The sequence below is a fragment of the Bidens hawaiensis genome, unplaced genomic scaffold, assembly GCF_021521415.1.
Source record: "Bidens hawaiensis isolate Kalapana, Puna unplaced genomic scaffold, B.hawaiensis_p1.1 tig00047296_1, whole genome shotgun sequence".
In the NCBI taxonomy this organism is placed as follows: Eukaryota; Viridiplantae; Streptophyta; class Magnoliopsida; order Asterales; family Asteraceae; genus Bidens; species Bidens hawaiensis.
Genome location: NW_027506028.1, coordinates 27,501 through 45,081, shown reverse-complemented (window position 1 = coordinate 45,081; position 17,581 = coordinate 27,501). Strand labels below are relative to the sequence as shown.

The 17,581-nt window shown below is 32.6% G+C and overlaps 1 long non-coding RNA gene across 1 annotated transcript; it reads right to left on the bottom strand.

Annotated features, from left to right (window-relative positions):
- Positions 1-4,136: 4,136 nt before the first annotated feature.
- Positions 4,137-4,844, bottom strand: LOC143616428 (uncharacterized). The gene is made up of 2 exons (XR_013150661.1): positions 4,475-4,844; positions 4,137-4,357 (listed from the first exon to the last, which is right to left on the bottom strand). It is a non-coding gene; the product is annotated as an uncharacterized LOC143616428 (long non-coding RNA).
- Between the last annotated feature and the right edge of the window lie 12,737 nt (positions 4,845-17,581).

The window sequence follows — 17,581 nt, the reverse complement described above, 5'->3', positions numbered from 1 at the left end:
ATCTGGTCGCTGGTCCACATAAATTTCCTCTTTTACTTTCCATACAAAAACGTTATCTTGAAATCCATTTGGTAAACCGTGAACCCCAAATAGGAGCATATGCCAAGAAAATCCGAATGGCCTTAAGACGAGTCACTGGAGCATACATTTCAGTGTAGTCTAAACCTTCAACCTGGCGAAAACCACGAACCACAAGCCTCGCTTTGTTTTGAACAATAAACCCAGTATCTTCTTGCTTGTTGCGGAAAACTCATCTTGTATCTAAAGCCTTCTTCCCGATGGGAAGTTCAACCAATCTCCAAACCTTGAGTTTCTCAAACTGATTCAATTCTTCATGCATGGCGTCCACCCAGCTTGGTTCTTGTAAGGTCATTTCAACTGACTTAGGCTCAATCTGAGATATGAAACAGGAATATACATAACAATAGATGTGTCATGTCAGACTTCTGGTTGAGACGCCAGTCTCAAGTGGACCTATAACATTCTCGATTGGATGATCCCGTTGAATTCTTGCCATAATAGAATGACTGGGAACGGAACTGGTAGAAGGTAAGTTCGCTGGATCTTCAAGGATTTCAGAGAGAGGGTTCTTCCATCCAGATGTCGCAATACTATGTGAGTACGAGCAACTGGCAATATACTCATTTGGTATGACACTTGGTAACATAGTGCTCCCAAAAATTTGGCGAATGACACTCTCCCCCTCAACTGATGAGGCATCGATCGTAGAAGTTTCAGCGGTGTGTAGTGCACATACAGCATGAGACTCTTGTGAAGACACGGTCTCAGTAACACTTTCCTGTTGACTTGCAGACAATGGCTGAGTAGTATTTAATGATTCTGATGGGTCTATACTTAGCACTAGAGACATGTGAGAATCAACAGGAGTGTCATCTTCTTTATCAACAACATTTGGAGCACCAGGACCTGAGTTATCTATATTAACAACAGGAAACACATTAAATGGCTTAAATAGCTTATTATAATCGAATATCCATTCAGGACCGACAAGAGCATCAGTCTCATTCTCTTCTAGCCAGCGCACAACATAAGATTCCACCATCTGCTTCGTTGTCTTGTTGTAAACTCTGTAAGCAGTGCGACCAACATATCCAACAAAATAGTAATCATCAGCTTTAGCTTCAAACTTAGGAGTCATTTTGAGATTTAATAGAGTACACGGACATCCAAAGATTGAAAGTGTGCAACGGTAGGCTTGTGACCATAAACAATTTCATATGGAGTCTTCGTCTGTGATATATTGATCAACACACGATTTTGAACATAACAGGCTGTGTTGACCGCTTCAGCCCAGAAGAACAGTGGTAGCTTTGAATCACACAGCATAGTCCTTGCAGCCTCGATAAGAGTTTTGTTCCTTTGTTCGGCAACTCCATTTTGTTGCGGTGTGAGAGCAGAGTTGTATTGTCTAAGTACTCCTTTTTCGGCACAAAAATAATTCAACGTTGAGTTCTTGAATCAAGTGCCTTTGTCACAGCGAATTCCCTTTAGCTTTAGATTTAGTTGGTTCTCCATGAGCACCACGAAGCGTTTTATCAATTCTGCAGTTTCATTCTTATTTGACAAGAAAAACACCCAAGTAAAACGTGAGTAGTCATCAGTAATAGCCAGACAATAAGAGCTGCGAGAAAGACTCAATACATGAACTGGACCAAACAAATCCATATGCAGCAATTAAAAAACTAATGAAATGGTATTAACCAGTTTTGGCTTGTGAGACTTACGATTATGTTTGCCTAAAGCACAAGCTACACATTTCTCAATTTTTACAAAATCCTTGACAGGCGAACCACGCACCAAGTCGTTTTTAGCAAGACGGTTTAAGTTTTTAATGTTTGCATGACCAAGACGACGATGCCAAAGCATGGCATTATGTTCTGACACTTTTGAAAATAAAAACGTGACTTCTTCTGGAACATTTTTATTCATGTCGATCACATATGCGTTATCTTTTCTTTGTGATCGAACAAGAGCCCAATCTTCTGGTATGATGATAACATGTTTTAAAAACAGACACTCTTTGTTTATGAAATGTGTTGAAAAACCCTTGTCACAGATCTGTGAGACGCTAAGTAGACTGTGTTTCAATTCTAGAAAAAAATTGACATTTTCAAATTTAAGAGCACTATTACTTACACTACCCTTTTGAGTAATCTTCCCCTTCTCTCCTCCCGCAAAGGAAACATACCCACCATTAAAGATTTGAATGTCGTGCAGTTGAGAGATGTCTTCTGTCATGTGCCTGGAACTAGGGGTGTGCATGGGTCGGTTTGGGGCGGTTTTGAGCCAAACCCATAACCATAACTGATATGTCGGTTAATGGATAACCATAACCATAATCGGTCCGTTATAACAGTTTTGGTTAATCGGTTTTGTAGGTTATCGCGAGTCGGTTATCGGTCGGTTAACCATAACCAAAACAATGTAATTGGGTTTAAAAAGTTTGGTACTAATTATTACAAAAACTTCATGACATAATCTAACAAAGTATGTAATCCATAATGTTAATACCAAATATTCAAAAAAGAATGACATTATAAAATCCAACAATGAAATTCAACTTAATTTGATAACAAACGTAGAACCAAAAACATCAAAATGTATAATCCAACAAAATGTTTGGTGGAAGTTAATCACAGACATTGTTGGTTAAATAAATGGGTCGGTTCGGTTATGGCGGTTTTGGACTTATCTTTAACCAAAACCGACTTGTATTTGGCGGTTTTTAAAACTCATTAGACCGACCTGCCGGTTATGTCGGTTATCGATTAAAATTGGTTCGGTTATATTGGTTATGGTTCGGTTTAACGGTTATGACGGTTAAGTTGCTCACCCCTACCTGGAACAGTTACTATCAACATATCAAGGTCTGATGATATTCCTTCATAGCTGTTCCTACACAATGTGCGAGATTAATTAGTTTTTGGTACCCAGACCATAGTAGTGTTGGGTATGGCTGATTTATCTAAGTGTGTCACAGGTTGCTATGACATGTTTTCCTGATTATCTAAGATTGAACAAGATTGCTTGGTCACCGGAGATTTAGGCAACCATTCATATCTTGATTTTAAAACTTTGTTATTTGTATGAACGATTGACTTTGTCTCCGGTCTACGAGCGGAACAAATATTTGACTTTAACTTCCAAATTTGTTTCGGCCCAGAGGCCGACTTGGTTTTAGGGACCGAAACCGAGTTTTCATCACGCTTCTAAAATGTATTATGCTTGGTCTGATGAGAGCTTAACATGTCATCCTTGTTTTATTTCCGATCATCGTCAGATGGATTTGCCTCATAATATCTTGATTTATTAGAAGCATATTTGTAGAAGGTATTTCAATGCACATTCCTCTTATGATATCCATAATATGGGACATATGAACGGTGTGCACAATTTCTAGCAATATGACCAGGAATGCCACAGTTAAAACATGTTTGACGTTTAACATAAAATTCATTATGGTCTACTCCTGGTCTTGATCTGTTGTGTGAGCTAGTTTGTCTCGCTTTGAACCTGACGCTTGATTTATCACAATTATAAACACATGAGCTTCCTTCTTTATCACAATTGTGAACACATGGTTTACTCCTAAAACCTATGAAATAGTTGTATAAGTCATTGGATTAAAATGTTCAATTTAAACCATTGGATTTTGTTGAAAACTAAAAATGAATATTAGTAACAACTTATGGATTGTTGGAAATAATAAAGTGTATTAAATACAAACGGTATATTCCGTTTGAAATACAAATGGTATATTCCGTTACACTGAAAAAAAATCGTAATAATAATAATAATTTTAAACATTATCTAAACCCGCATTAATAAGGTCCAACTTTCTCGATTAAAATAGATTTTTGTGTAAGACTAGTTGATCTAGTATGATGTTCACACTTTTAAAATATAGATGGTGAGTTTAAATCCTTGTAATACAGGGTTAAGAGTATTTTAGATATAAAATAAATTTGTTAAAAAAATTCATTGATTAAAAGCTCCTCGTCAAGAGCTGTTTAGAATTAGAGGTGTTGACTCTCAAAGCAAAGTTATTTTACCCGCGCGTTGCTGCGCCGGGTCATTATGTTGTGTATGCGTTGTGTGTTTGCAAATGTAGTCTCAGTTTTCATTTGAAGTATATCACGATAAACAACTTACAATACTGCGATTTTAGCTATTAACAACAAAGTGTAGTATCTTTGAAAGTTAGTATTACAATTGGATCAATTGTCCTTTTGCTGACATGCCACTCACGGCACCCTTGTATCCAAAGATGTAGCCACATTAAAGATTTTGTAACAGGATCACAGCTGCTGTCATTATTGCCATGTTTGTTCTCCATCTGTCATCATATACACACATATAATATTTTATATTCAAGTAGGGATTGTACTAAGAGTTAAAATTCTTTTAATAACATGGTATAAGATTAAACACTTTTACATCGGTGGAATGTTACCTAAGATAATACCCGCCCTGAGGATAACAAACTAAAGCTCTCAGTCCGAGTTGTGACCTGCACGTTCAACCATGTAAAACAAAGAGGTTTTACAATAGTCCAACTTTGGCCTTATACAAAATGACATCAGTTTGAACATGTATTCGACTCATTTATTAAAAAATTTGCATTAGACTTGATTAAAAAATAATTGTTCTTATAAAGATGATATCGAAAACAAACACGAAATAAATAACAGACCTAATATTTGCTAGCTATGAAGGATCAGTGGCTCATATATTACAATTGAAATCAATGAAGCTGCTATATTACAAAGTAAAAAAATTTAAGAAAAAAAAAACAACCTAACAAAGTAATTATAAATCAATTAGTAGAGCATACACCTCACCTCTCAATAGCAATTAAGATTGCTCACATGTCTTGAATTCAAAAACTTGTAAAAACTAATTTTTAACATTTTGGGAATGAGATTACTTAGAATATGAGGTTTGTCTAATTCATGTTAATCTGCGGAAGATTTGAGCTAACCTGGTTCAATTTCAGTACCCAATTTCTTAGCCTCAATTCCAATACCAGGTATGATAATAGTTCAAAAGTCAAAACGGTTTGAAAATTTGAAACCAAATGGAACCTAAAGAAAGCAATATAAACGGAACAGATCGATTAATAATACCTTTGATTGCAGATCAACAGATCGGAGAAAGAAAGTTGTTAATTGTTTTAAAGCATAGCATCCATGGTGGGGATGACATACGTGCCTAGGTTTCGGAAAAAAACAGGGCACGGTTCCAAAATCCAAATGTGTAAGAACCTAATTTGAAAAATAGGGCTTACTTGGAGAGGGTTTTTGATGGATATGAAACCCTCTGACCACTGGGGCTGTTTGGTTTATTCAGATCTAAATGAGTCAAATCTGATTGAATCTCTGTCCTATTCAGCAACAACAATAAGTCTGAATGACTCAGACCTAATTTTAACCATTCAGATATTTTTCTGTTTGGAACCAAACAGTTTGAAGTCTGAATGAATCAGATGTTTACATTTAAATGGTTCCATTCAGATGTAAACAAACAGCCCCTTAATCTAGTTGTCAAACACGAAGAACCAGGGAAGAAAAGAAAGTGAAGTGGTGATGCAGATGCTTACACGTGTTGATGGCAAAGAAGATCGACGGTTCTTAATTGAAGTTTCATGAATAGTGAGTGAATGGGATGTTATATATATATATATATATATATATATATATATATATATATAATATTTTCTAAATAACATTCTTCGTGACAATTCAATATTCAGTTTTAGTTTAACGGGTGGCGTAGTTGATAATTCAGTTTAAACCACCTGTAGTGGACCAAGAAGTGAGGGAGATTGGGAAGGAACCCCCCCCCCCCCCCCTAACGAGAAGTGAACAAGATTGGGGATGGACAAGAAATATTTCTCGTCCAAATGTTGAGGGCCCGCCACACTTTTATTAATTTTTTATTCATATACCCACTAATCTCTCAATCTCGCTCACCCCTAAAATACAATTCATCTTCTTGCTAAACGGGCGCCATGTGACACGCTTCTTCTCTCATTCTCCCTCTACCACCACGCATGGTCTTATAAGGCTAACACGCGGTTCTTTTTCATTGGACAAAATCATCATTTAATTTTTTCCGCCTTATGTAATTTATAATTTATTTGACTTTATAGTATTTTCAAAGGAAAATTCTCAAAATAGACCTACTTTGAAAGGATATTCCATTTTTGTTCCCCAAAATTTTAGACTTCTTAACACATTGTCAATGACGTGTTAGCATCTAAAATGCATAGTCAAAGACGTGTTAGCCTCTTGTATGTTTTTTTAATGTTATATTAATATAACTAATTCTTCTTATATGTGTTTTTCTTATAACTTTTAAAATAATATATAAATTTTTTTGGAAAATTCCTAAAATTTCCCATTTTTAGAGAGATGTTTCAAATATATTCTTTCAAAATTCAAATTCCCATCTTGTCCCTTTACTAACTCGTCTTCGGCTCTACGTTAAAAATCAAGACGACATGTTTCTTAAAACGCCGCCTCCTCTCCATATTAGCTCACTAGGTTAGGTACCTGTGTACTACACGGGTTGAACAATTAAAATAATATAATAACAAAATATGTATATAATTCTTATAATTAATACCATGTTACAGGTAATACCAAACAACCCCAATTAAACTTAATACCACAAACAAATTAATGAATAATTCATTCTAAGTAATGAAACTAACCACCATAAAATTTAAAGAGAATAAAAGAAATGCAGGTGTATTTCCTTCGCCTAATTATGTAGCTTGCTCTAGTTAGCTCTTCAACCAACTTTATACAATCAACTAAATTACTATATAAATCATCCAATTTATTAAGCAAAAAGGTTGCAATTAAGGAATTCCTGTACAAACTTCTAAAAAACATCACATCACCGTTTTTTGGTGTATCCTTTTTCATTATTTAGTACATAGCAAAAAGACATCCGTTTGTGAAACCAGTTGGGCTTACTCGATTTTACCCATAGCAACATGTTTTGGCGCCTCAATTCAAATCTTTTGAGAAAAGAGTTTACTTGTACATTGAAACCAAATAAACTAAACTTTATAACAATCATCTTCAATCTTCGCCCATTTCAATCTACGCCTCTTACTTGTTATAAAATTATGTAAAAATGTTGCATTGACACAACCATTGAACACTATAAAAATAAGCTAAAAATAAAATTGCATAAAGCAGTCAAAAATAGCTACATAAAACTTGTGCATATAAGCTCATAAATTGGAACATATAAGTTGCATAAAAACTACATAATCTATTATCATAACCATAGTTAAAATACATAAAATTGAATTAGATGAATTTTAATTTTGTTATAGCTGCCACAACTTGCTAATAAATTATCTCCCTGAAAATATCGATACCAAAAATGGATATCGATACCCGTACCGAAAATGCTAGGTATGGTACCGGTTCGGTAATATACATCGGTAAAAGACTGGTACTATACCAATCCCGAAATCTCAAAAGGTTAGTAACAAATTGGTACTAAAAGTACCCGGTTCGATTTCGGGTACCATTTACTCATCTCTACCTTTTTCCCTTAATTAAAATACATTAAACATAATTATTCGTCACTTGTTCTTATTGCCTGTTCCTTTTAAATAAAAAACCTAGTACACAGGGGAAAAAAGGATCAAGATGAAAAAAAGTAACATATAGGCTATATAGCCAATGAGATCACACAATCATCAAATAAGCAGAACCGACCTCATAGTAAATCAAATATTCTATACACGCCAAAAAATAACAAAACTTGAGACTCACTATGATTCCTCTCCTAAATTTGAATAACACTATTGTACAAAGGCATGTAATTGTAAAACCTCTCAAAAGTTGAATGCATACTCCCCATGTGTGTCACTCTCAAATAAAGAAGAGGCTTGTGATCTCCCAAATCATGCACAATATCATTAGGCTGGAATAAACAAATTTATACAATTACTAAAAAAGAGTTAATGTGAAAGATAATTATCGTATTCAACACCGATTCAACCATGTTAAAGTCTCCAATAGCCATGCAAGTGATGCAACTCAAGGCTATAACATCCAAAACAACAACTTAATGTATGGTTTTATCACTCGTATTCATTTGTTCTTTCACATATTAATAATTTGCTTCAAGTATGGTTTAAAAATTGTTTAAATACAATCTCAGGGTTACTTGTGACACTTACTCTGTTATGATAATGTAGACCGGTGGCTTTTTACATGCGACTATGAAAGCAAAGCAACTTATGCTTGAAGCATGACTTACATCATTTCCATTGATGCTCAAACTGGAACCACACAATGACCAAACATAACTATTCAGATCCTTAAACTACACACAATTTCACTATATAGTCAATGCATTCATCAGTAATTAAAATCCTTGAATACAAACAATTTAACTTTGGCCCCCTCCCATTCAGCTAAGAGGGTTTTTGGGATTGCTTATTTTAGGTTACTTATAACTTTATGAAAAGTTAAAAGTTGTTTGGGATTGCTTATTACGTGAGTGGTAAAGTTGAACTTATAACTTTGGTTACAAGGGGTAAACATACGGAATCCCAGACCCGCTGTTTTTTATTCGACTCGTTCGAGATAAATAATTTCAACCTGAATAATCAAAATAACAGAACAACAATGTGCACCTCTGTTCATTTAGAGAATCGAATCGATCAGAAAACCAGAATATTTTAACAAACATAAACATAAATCAAAACATGGGAAAATTCACGATTATAGATAAAGAGATAAACTGGGAGTCTTACCAGTATTGCCCCCAAATCGGAGCAACTGTGAATGGTAGATTAGGGTTTGTGTCACTACAAATCACGGTCATGAATGGTTGATCATGGTTTGTGCACCACAAAATTGATTAAGATCAAATCGAATGGATGAGGTTTTCTCAAAGACTGATGGCCTTTATAAATTGATAGCGATGATTCGATTGAATTGTTTCAATGAATATGGAAGCTGAAAATTAGGAATAGGTTGTTAAAGGGCAAAAGAATCGGCTATTGTAACCCGTGGAAAGGAAGATGGCAAATGAGCGGGAAAATGGATTTTTGGGGAAATATTAAATGGTTTCCATCCCCACCATCTTAGTTCAAACCTCATTGTCTCCAATCCAGGTTAGCTCAAAACTCGTCGTCTCTCCATCCATTGTGTTAGCTAAAAAAATAAATATAATAAATCTTGTTATTTAAAAAAAATATATATCTAAGAAAGGTACACATAAAATAATTTGATGGTATGAATGAGTTTTCTAAATAATATTATTATTCAAAATCCAATATACAAGAACTTAAAAACCAATAAAATTTAAAATATTTTTTAATTAAGTTTTGGATCTATGTTTTTAGTAAAAGACAAGGTAATTTTTTTTTATCTAATACAGTGAGGAGGCTACGAGTTTTGAGCTAACATGGAGGGGAGACGATAAGTTTTGAGCTAACATGGCGGTGATACGACAAATTAAGAAATATGTTATCTCAATTTTCTAACGTAGAGCTGAAGACGAGTTAGTAAAGGGACAAATGGGGAATTTGAATTTTGGAGGGACATATTTATAATCTATCTCTATAAATGGGACATTTTAGGATTTTCCCAAAGTTTTATATTATTTTGAATATACTGATTAGACATGCTTATTTTTGTCTACGAGACGACATAAATTTACTTAAACCTGAGCCGTGTCAAATTAATATCAAAACGTTCAATAAAATTTAACAACACACGGTTTTAAATATAATTTATGCCAACATATAGATAAAAATAAGTATTTTTTATCGGTATATTCGAAATAATATTAAAATTTATAAAAAAAAAATATAACTAGAATTAGTTTGTTAAAATAATATTAAAAAAATAAACAAGAGACTAACACGTCTTTAATTATGCATTTTAAATGCTAATACATCGTTGACGATGCGTTAGGAAGTCTAACGCATCTTCAACGATGTGTTAGGAAGTCTACAAACACGTCGTCAAAGATGTGTTAGATTTCCTAATACATGGTAAAAGATGAGTTAGAGAAACAATTTTGGAATTCTAACATTCGAAGGATAAAATCGAAGGATAAAAGTGGAATCTATTTCCAAAGTATATCTATATTGATAATTTTCCCTTTAATCAATCCTTTTATGAGTCTGATTACTTACCTATTAGCAGTGGCGTACCCATCCTTTGAGGTGGGGGGTCGACCGACCCCTATGAAAAAAAATTACAAGTATATATGTGTTAAAATCTCGACCGACCCCTGCATAATTTTGACTCCAAACCCTGTGTGATTTTGATAACGACACAACAACTCTGTTGGAATTTTGAGAACAACCTTATGAAATTTGAGACCGACTCTAATTTTTTTTTTACATATTTACAACTTTAGTTATATAAATGTATATAAATAGGGGTAAGTGAATATGGTGCTGTTAGTTGTATATACTTGCACGATAAACCTATCAAAACTACGTAGTTTTGACTAAAACTAATTAAAATTTAATTTAATATTTTAGTATTTCCAAAATTAACTCCACCAATTTCTCCAAATGTCGTTCATCCTTCTTCAACTTTTGCCTAATAATATATTTGTGTCATCCCATTTATGACTTATCTCAATACGCTGTAAATTGATTTCCCCAATCAGGAAAATCTTTAATTTAGTTAACAGTGAAGATCACTGTAGTTTGATACTAACCATATTAGTATAATTATATTGATTTAGTATATTATTATAATTTGATAATTTTCCACCGTGATGCTTATCATAGATGACATGATTTTAGTTGAAGACCTGAAGTAAACAAATTTGATTTTTTTTTCTGTGTATTATGAACTCATTGAGGTACAGTGACTTATTTACGAATACATGGAGATGATATTTAGTGTTCAACGGGGACTATAATTTGGTTTTAAAAATTGGAGAAAATATTGTTGTTAAACAAAATGTTAGTGTAAATGGAAATGATTTAAATTGAATATTAGATTTCTTATCAAAACTACGTAATTTTGATAGGTTTATCGTTCAAGCATATACGGCTAACAACACCGTATTCACTTTTTCCCATATAAATAATACACCAACTAAATTTGAGTTTAATATGAAACAATTTAAATATAAGTTTAAGCTTAAATGCTCAATTTTTAAGCACAAGTCTCAAACTCTCAAATTAATCAACATTTAAGCTAATTAAAAAAAAGAGCATGATAGCGGAAGTAATAGGTTAGGTGAATTTAATGGATTAAACATTTTAATCTAAAACAAATGTTTCGGCTATACATTATTTTGTTCACTTACTTTATTTGCATTGGTGTATTGTTTATTCGTTAATTGAAGTTCTCTCGTATCATTATTACCCATTGCAACCGTAAGCGTTGAAATTTGCTTTTCGGCGATGGAGTATGTGAAGTCCGATTTTTGTAATCATATGGGCGATGAGAGTTTAACGATGGTTTTATTTGTTTCATTGAGAAAAAACCTGCTTAAAAATATCAAACTAGATGATGTTTTGGTTAGATTTCAGAAAATGAAATCTCGTATGAAAATACAAAGCTAGATATATTGTTCAATAATTATGCATTTATAATAAAGTTTTTTGTATTTTTTTATATATAATGCTTTGTTTGATTATCATTTTTATCTATATATATGACCGACGCAATTTGACCCGGCTGGATGGTCGAACCGGACCAAAAATTTTTTTAACGATAGTTAACCATGTACGGATACAAAAAATTTTCGACCATTATGAGAAAATATCAATGCCTGTTAGAAACTAATATTTAATTATATATGGCATATGACAACCTCATTTCTTTGTCTTTTTGTTCTTGTTTCTTATGAAAAGGGAACAAAGTTCATTGCTTGAAGCCCTAAAAGTAAAAAACACCCTGCGAGTTTCATACCAATCCAACAATGTAAGTTTCTATTATTGTTTCAATTAAAATTAATTACAGGGTGTTAAATAATAACTTAACTTATGCTTTGTTTGTGTTACCCTCTTTGGTTTTTGTTATATTGTAATGGTATGCTACACAAATACAATTACTAAAATTCTAGTTCACAGTAATCAAAACTCACAATTAACTTTGGGTGTCAGATCTGCAAGTGATTTGATGATGTTTCATGTTGACGTCATGCATACCTAGTTGTTTTAGTGATATGCAGACAGATAAAAATTATAACACCAAACTCAGAGGACTCAATAAAAGAAAGAAATATTAACAGTCAGAGATATGCAGATGAAAATTAAGTTTTTCTTTGAATTATGGATTAATCAAATAAACCAAAAGAAAATAATAATAATAATAATAATAATAATAATAATAATAATAGATGTGAGATCGAGCTTTAGAGAAGTCTATCGGGCCGAGCTCAAGTAGTGTAAGAGCATTCTCAACCAATTCTCTAAAGTTGTCAAACCCATATAATTTAGGGTAAATTTTAAGAAAATCATCAAAATCACAACTCCAATCTATTCTTTATTATATGGATATATGGCAACTAAAGTAAATTCCGGGACTCATTTTTTTTTCCATACCATATAATATATGAATTTTGAAAAATGATAGATAAATTTATGGAATTGTGTTTTTTAGCTAAATTATATGGAAAATATATGGAATGGGATACGAGGCTCTCGTAATATTATTCCTAATCGCTTATTGCATCTGTGATCTGTTAATCGTCGGGTGCCGATCTGGCATGGTTCTCTTGTCTCTGGTACTGATTTTCTTTAGGGTTTTTTTTCCTTGTTTGTTTTGATATGATTGCCTATGCGGGCTTTTTTTCCTCTTTGAAGATCGACGGTGGCGGTTAGGGTTCTCGGACGACAATCGTTCTTGATTGAAGAAGAATCAGGTAAAACCCTATACTCATGTTCGATCTTATTTAAATTCATTTAACGGGTTTCATAAAGTTACTAAGTTTCTTGTAATTGATAGGAAACTGGGGAAGAATTTGTGGAGTTTCTTGAAAAAGAGCTGAAATTTATGATTACTGAAGATGAAAAAATTAAGGATATGAAGAACAGACAGCATCTTGTTGGTAAGTGTTTATTCTATTCAATTGCATTTGTGACTTTGTGTTTATGATGGTGTTTATTGTTGATTATGTTTTGTTTTAAGAGGTTATTCAAAGCTAAGCAGTTGTTAATGGAGAAAAATATTGGAGATTGATATTTGAGATATCGGTGGGATAGCACCGGTAATTTAATTGTCATGCATAATTTATATATGTAGCAATTTAACACTAACAGTTCAGTATACTCTCCTACTATGAACAAATTATCCTTTTGCAGCTTGCAAAACACCAACAATTGTAGCAAATAAGAATTGATTAGACTCAAAACACTAACATTAAACACTAAAAGCTGAAAGTTAAGATTTAAAACACTAATATCAGGAATATCGGTGAAAGTTTGATATTCTAACCGATATTTTGACCAATATTTAACACGATGATCGATAACTGAGATACCACCGATATTGACTGCATAGATTGAATGTTTGATGAGGCAATGGATGAAGGCAATATGAATAAGGGGAATCAAGTTTGATTTGAGCAATTAGATCATTTGAGTTAAGTTAGTGTTTTTTGTGTGTCTGCTCGTGTAATGAGTTGCGTTGATTTATTGTATAATGGATTTTTTGTGCCCAATTAGTGAAATATTAGTTAGCAGATTATCGGTGGTGGTATACATATCTATTGAGCCTGCATTAGTCAAATATCTTTTTGGCCTGCAGCTTGTATTTCTTGCTGGTTGGTTGCTCTTGAATTTGTCAAATGATTCTTGAGTTTTGATGAATTGATGTCCATTTGTGATTCTTCATGTCATGCATGACATTATTTATGCAATCATAATTATTTGTAGTGATTTGAATAATTGATTTTTAATTTATTACAGGCTAAAGTTGAAACAATGGCTAGCATGGTGGCAAGGGTGTTAAGGAGTCTGGGAGCAGTGAACTGTTGATATAAAGATAAAAGACTTTGGACGTTCAAGCATACACTATGCGATAGGGATGAGATCGGTACCGTACCGGTGCTGAAAATCTCGATCTCGAACATGGCAAATTATTTGTACCGGACAGCATAGCTGCACATAAAAACAAGACACCCTTAGCTGATGACACATCTACATCTGCAAAGGTAAAATCAAGTAACCAATCTTGGTAATCTCTGTGTGTACAATTTACAATGCAATAATGTTGAACTAGGATAGTGTCCGTGCTACACACGAGTGAAATATATTTAAAATGTCATATATATATATATATGTATATATTATAAATTTAGTAAATGCAAATGTCATATTTATATAAAAAATGATACTTTTACATAAATTATGAGACATTAAATTGTTATTTAATTTAAATACAAAAACATTCAAAGACTAACAAAGATAAATAAAAAGGTAAAACATCTTTTTAACTTATAACATGAGAAAAAAACACATATTAATTAAAACATAATCATCTAATTAAATCAACATCCAAAATGTCATGTCTCATACCCAATAACGGAGATACAACAAAAATAAACATTATGTAAATTCAACACAGATATATTAGGAAAAAAATCAATTAGTGATAAGGAAATTAATTAATTAAAAGAAAAACTCTATATAAACATAATTGAAGAAATCATACCTTGATGGCTTTTGCTTTATCCGAAGCAATTTGGAACCAGTAAAATGCTCAAACCTATGAATGCAACACCTCAAATTGGTTACAAATTCAAACAATACCACAAGATATATCTTAAATTACTGCAAAATTAATAATAATGAAACCCGTATTTGAATTAGTTACAAATTAAATATTTTTGAGTAGGGTTCAGCGCGTCGTACACGGAACCTCTTCAGCTTCTAGGTCCCAAAGCTTCGTTTTTAGCAGGATTGGCTTTGCTGTTCAAAAGGGGGTTGCGGCGCAGCTTGTTGCCCGTTTGCCTGCCATTTTATTGTAATCGTTTTATAGTAAATTATATAAAACTTCGATTGTGATGGAAAAAATATTTTTTTTAATTAGATTGCATATAGAAGTTGTTTTAAAAGATTTTAATTTTAATAATTTCTATAGATAATTTAAAATGAATAGTAATGAAAGTTTTCATTCTATTTTGAAAAAAATATATATATATATTTAATGGTGAAATTGTTTAAACTTGATGAGTTAGTCAAACCTATTAAACATACATTTATTTCAAAAATTTATGGGGTTTAAAAGAGCATTTAAACAATTTATACAATATAAACATTTGTTTCCAAATTTATAAAGTTAATTGATTAGTTGTTTAAACTTTTAAACTTAACATATTTAGATAAAGTCAGCTATTATAGAATTAAAAGTTTTAAAATTTTAAAATGAATTATAATTTTTTTTTGTGTATTGATGGATAAATATAAATGCTCGTTAAATCAATTTATTATTGTTTTGGCTAATATTATATCAAATATGGGAAATTGGGAAATCAATTTATGGTTTTCAATATTAAAAACTTTCAAACTTTTAATTAAAAGTCAACATAATAAATTGTGATTGAGGAAAATAAGGGAACCCAATTTGAAATTATGAATCAATGAAATTAATTAAAAATTTAAATACTAAATAAAGGAATGTGCTAAATATAATTAAACTAAAATTTTAATTATTATAATCACATAGGTTCCTATCCATATATAATAAGATTTTTAAAATTTGAATTGATAGGTCAACAAAATAAATTGTGTTTGAAAGAAATAAAATAACTAAATTCAAATTTGATAGAAAAACCTATAATCATATAAAAATTGTAATAAAAAATGTACAATTTATTATAAAGGAATTTTTATTTTAAATTTTGTTTTAGAGACATTCAATGACTTTATAGTTAGATATATTAAGATCAAATTGATTAGTTAGTCAACTTCCAAAAATTATGGAAATGTTTTTGATTTTTTTGAAATTTTAAAATGGGGTTGTGACTCTTTAGTATCGACCACCTGAGTTATTAGTAGGAGATACTCATTATAGAGTTGGTGTTGACTTGTGGAATGCGGGATTCATTCTTGGTAAACCTATCATGCCTGATCAAACCAAGGTACTGTCAATTTTTAGATTATAATATTGTAATGTTATTTATAATTTGATTATGAACATTTAAGGGAAACAAGATTTAGTTATGGGTCCCTGGCTTATTCAAATATTGACCAGATGCTTAAGGATCATGATTGCTCTAACCCAACAAGCTGCTAGGAGAGCACCCCTCATGAAGGACCTGGCTGGGAGCCAATTTGAGGCTGAAATGGTTAGAAACGCAGTGTATCCATGTAGCCAAGTAAGGTCGACCGGCACGTTTGACCAGAAGGGTTTGTGAAACTGAAAGACCTACAGGATTGATAAATAATTAGAAACGAGCACCAAGTTTTTAATTGTCGTAGCCGTCGCATTGCGTGGTTTCATGCTAGTGTGTGTGTGTTTGTTTGTTTTAGAGAAGACACAACATATGTGTCTGACTATACTCATTGTGATTTGTGTCGATCATATGCCCGATTGCTATTAAATTATCTACAACCTCGCCAAAAGTGTCTGTGACGCGCACTAATGTGATTGAAGGATGTGATTTTCACTCTCAAAGGACAAACACAAAATTTCGTGTGTACAGAAGCGTACCCGTGATGGTGGCATTTGAAAAGACCGGTATCAACCTTGAGACCGGAAACACTACATTTAGAGTGTCTTTATGTCTATATTAAAATAGCTTAAGAATCACATTCGAAAGAAAGTGTAATGAGTGCGTGCGTAGGGTCTTGCCGTTTGTGAAGCCCATGTCAATTAAGTTTGATCATACCTTGCGTGACTTGACAGATAGGCGATTATCCTACCTTGAGGAAAGTGTGGGTATAAGGGCGTGATTGAAAGTTGACAACAACCTAAAATGGAAGAAAAGTTTACGAAATGTTGTGGTTTATTTCAATTGTATGTTCCACTGTACGACTTGCAGGGAAAGGTGCTCATATTAATCTCACATGAAATGCATAACAAATCTTGTTGAATATTGTGCGTTAAACTTGATTGATGAAGTTAGATACATTTTTCTGATTCAAAAATATTAATGTTAATGGGTGTTGCATAATGTTTTGAGATATTTAATGGTGGTTGTGTAATGTTTGAGTTATATTAAAATATCTCAAACAATATGCAACAACTATTAACATCAATATTTTGAACCAGAAAAATGTATCTAACTTCCTTAAAATCAAGTTTACCACACATTATTCAACAACAGATATTGTTATTTCGGGACCTTTTTTTCCATTCCATTTCAGGTTGATGTCAACTTTCAACCACGTCCCTTTACCCACTGTTTCCTCAAGGTAGGATAACAGCCTATCTGTCAAGTCACGCATAGTATGATCAAACTTAATTACCATGGTCTTCCCAAACTGCAAGGCCCTATGTACATACTCGTTACACTTTCCTTCGAATGTGACTGTTAAGCCATTTTCATATAGATAGGAAGACACTCTGAATGTAGCATTTATGGTCTCAAGGTTGATACC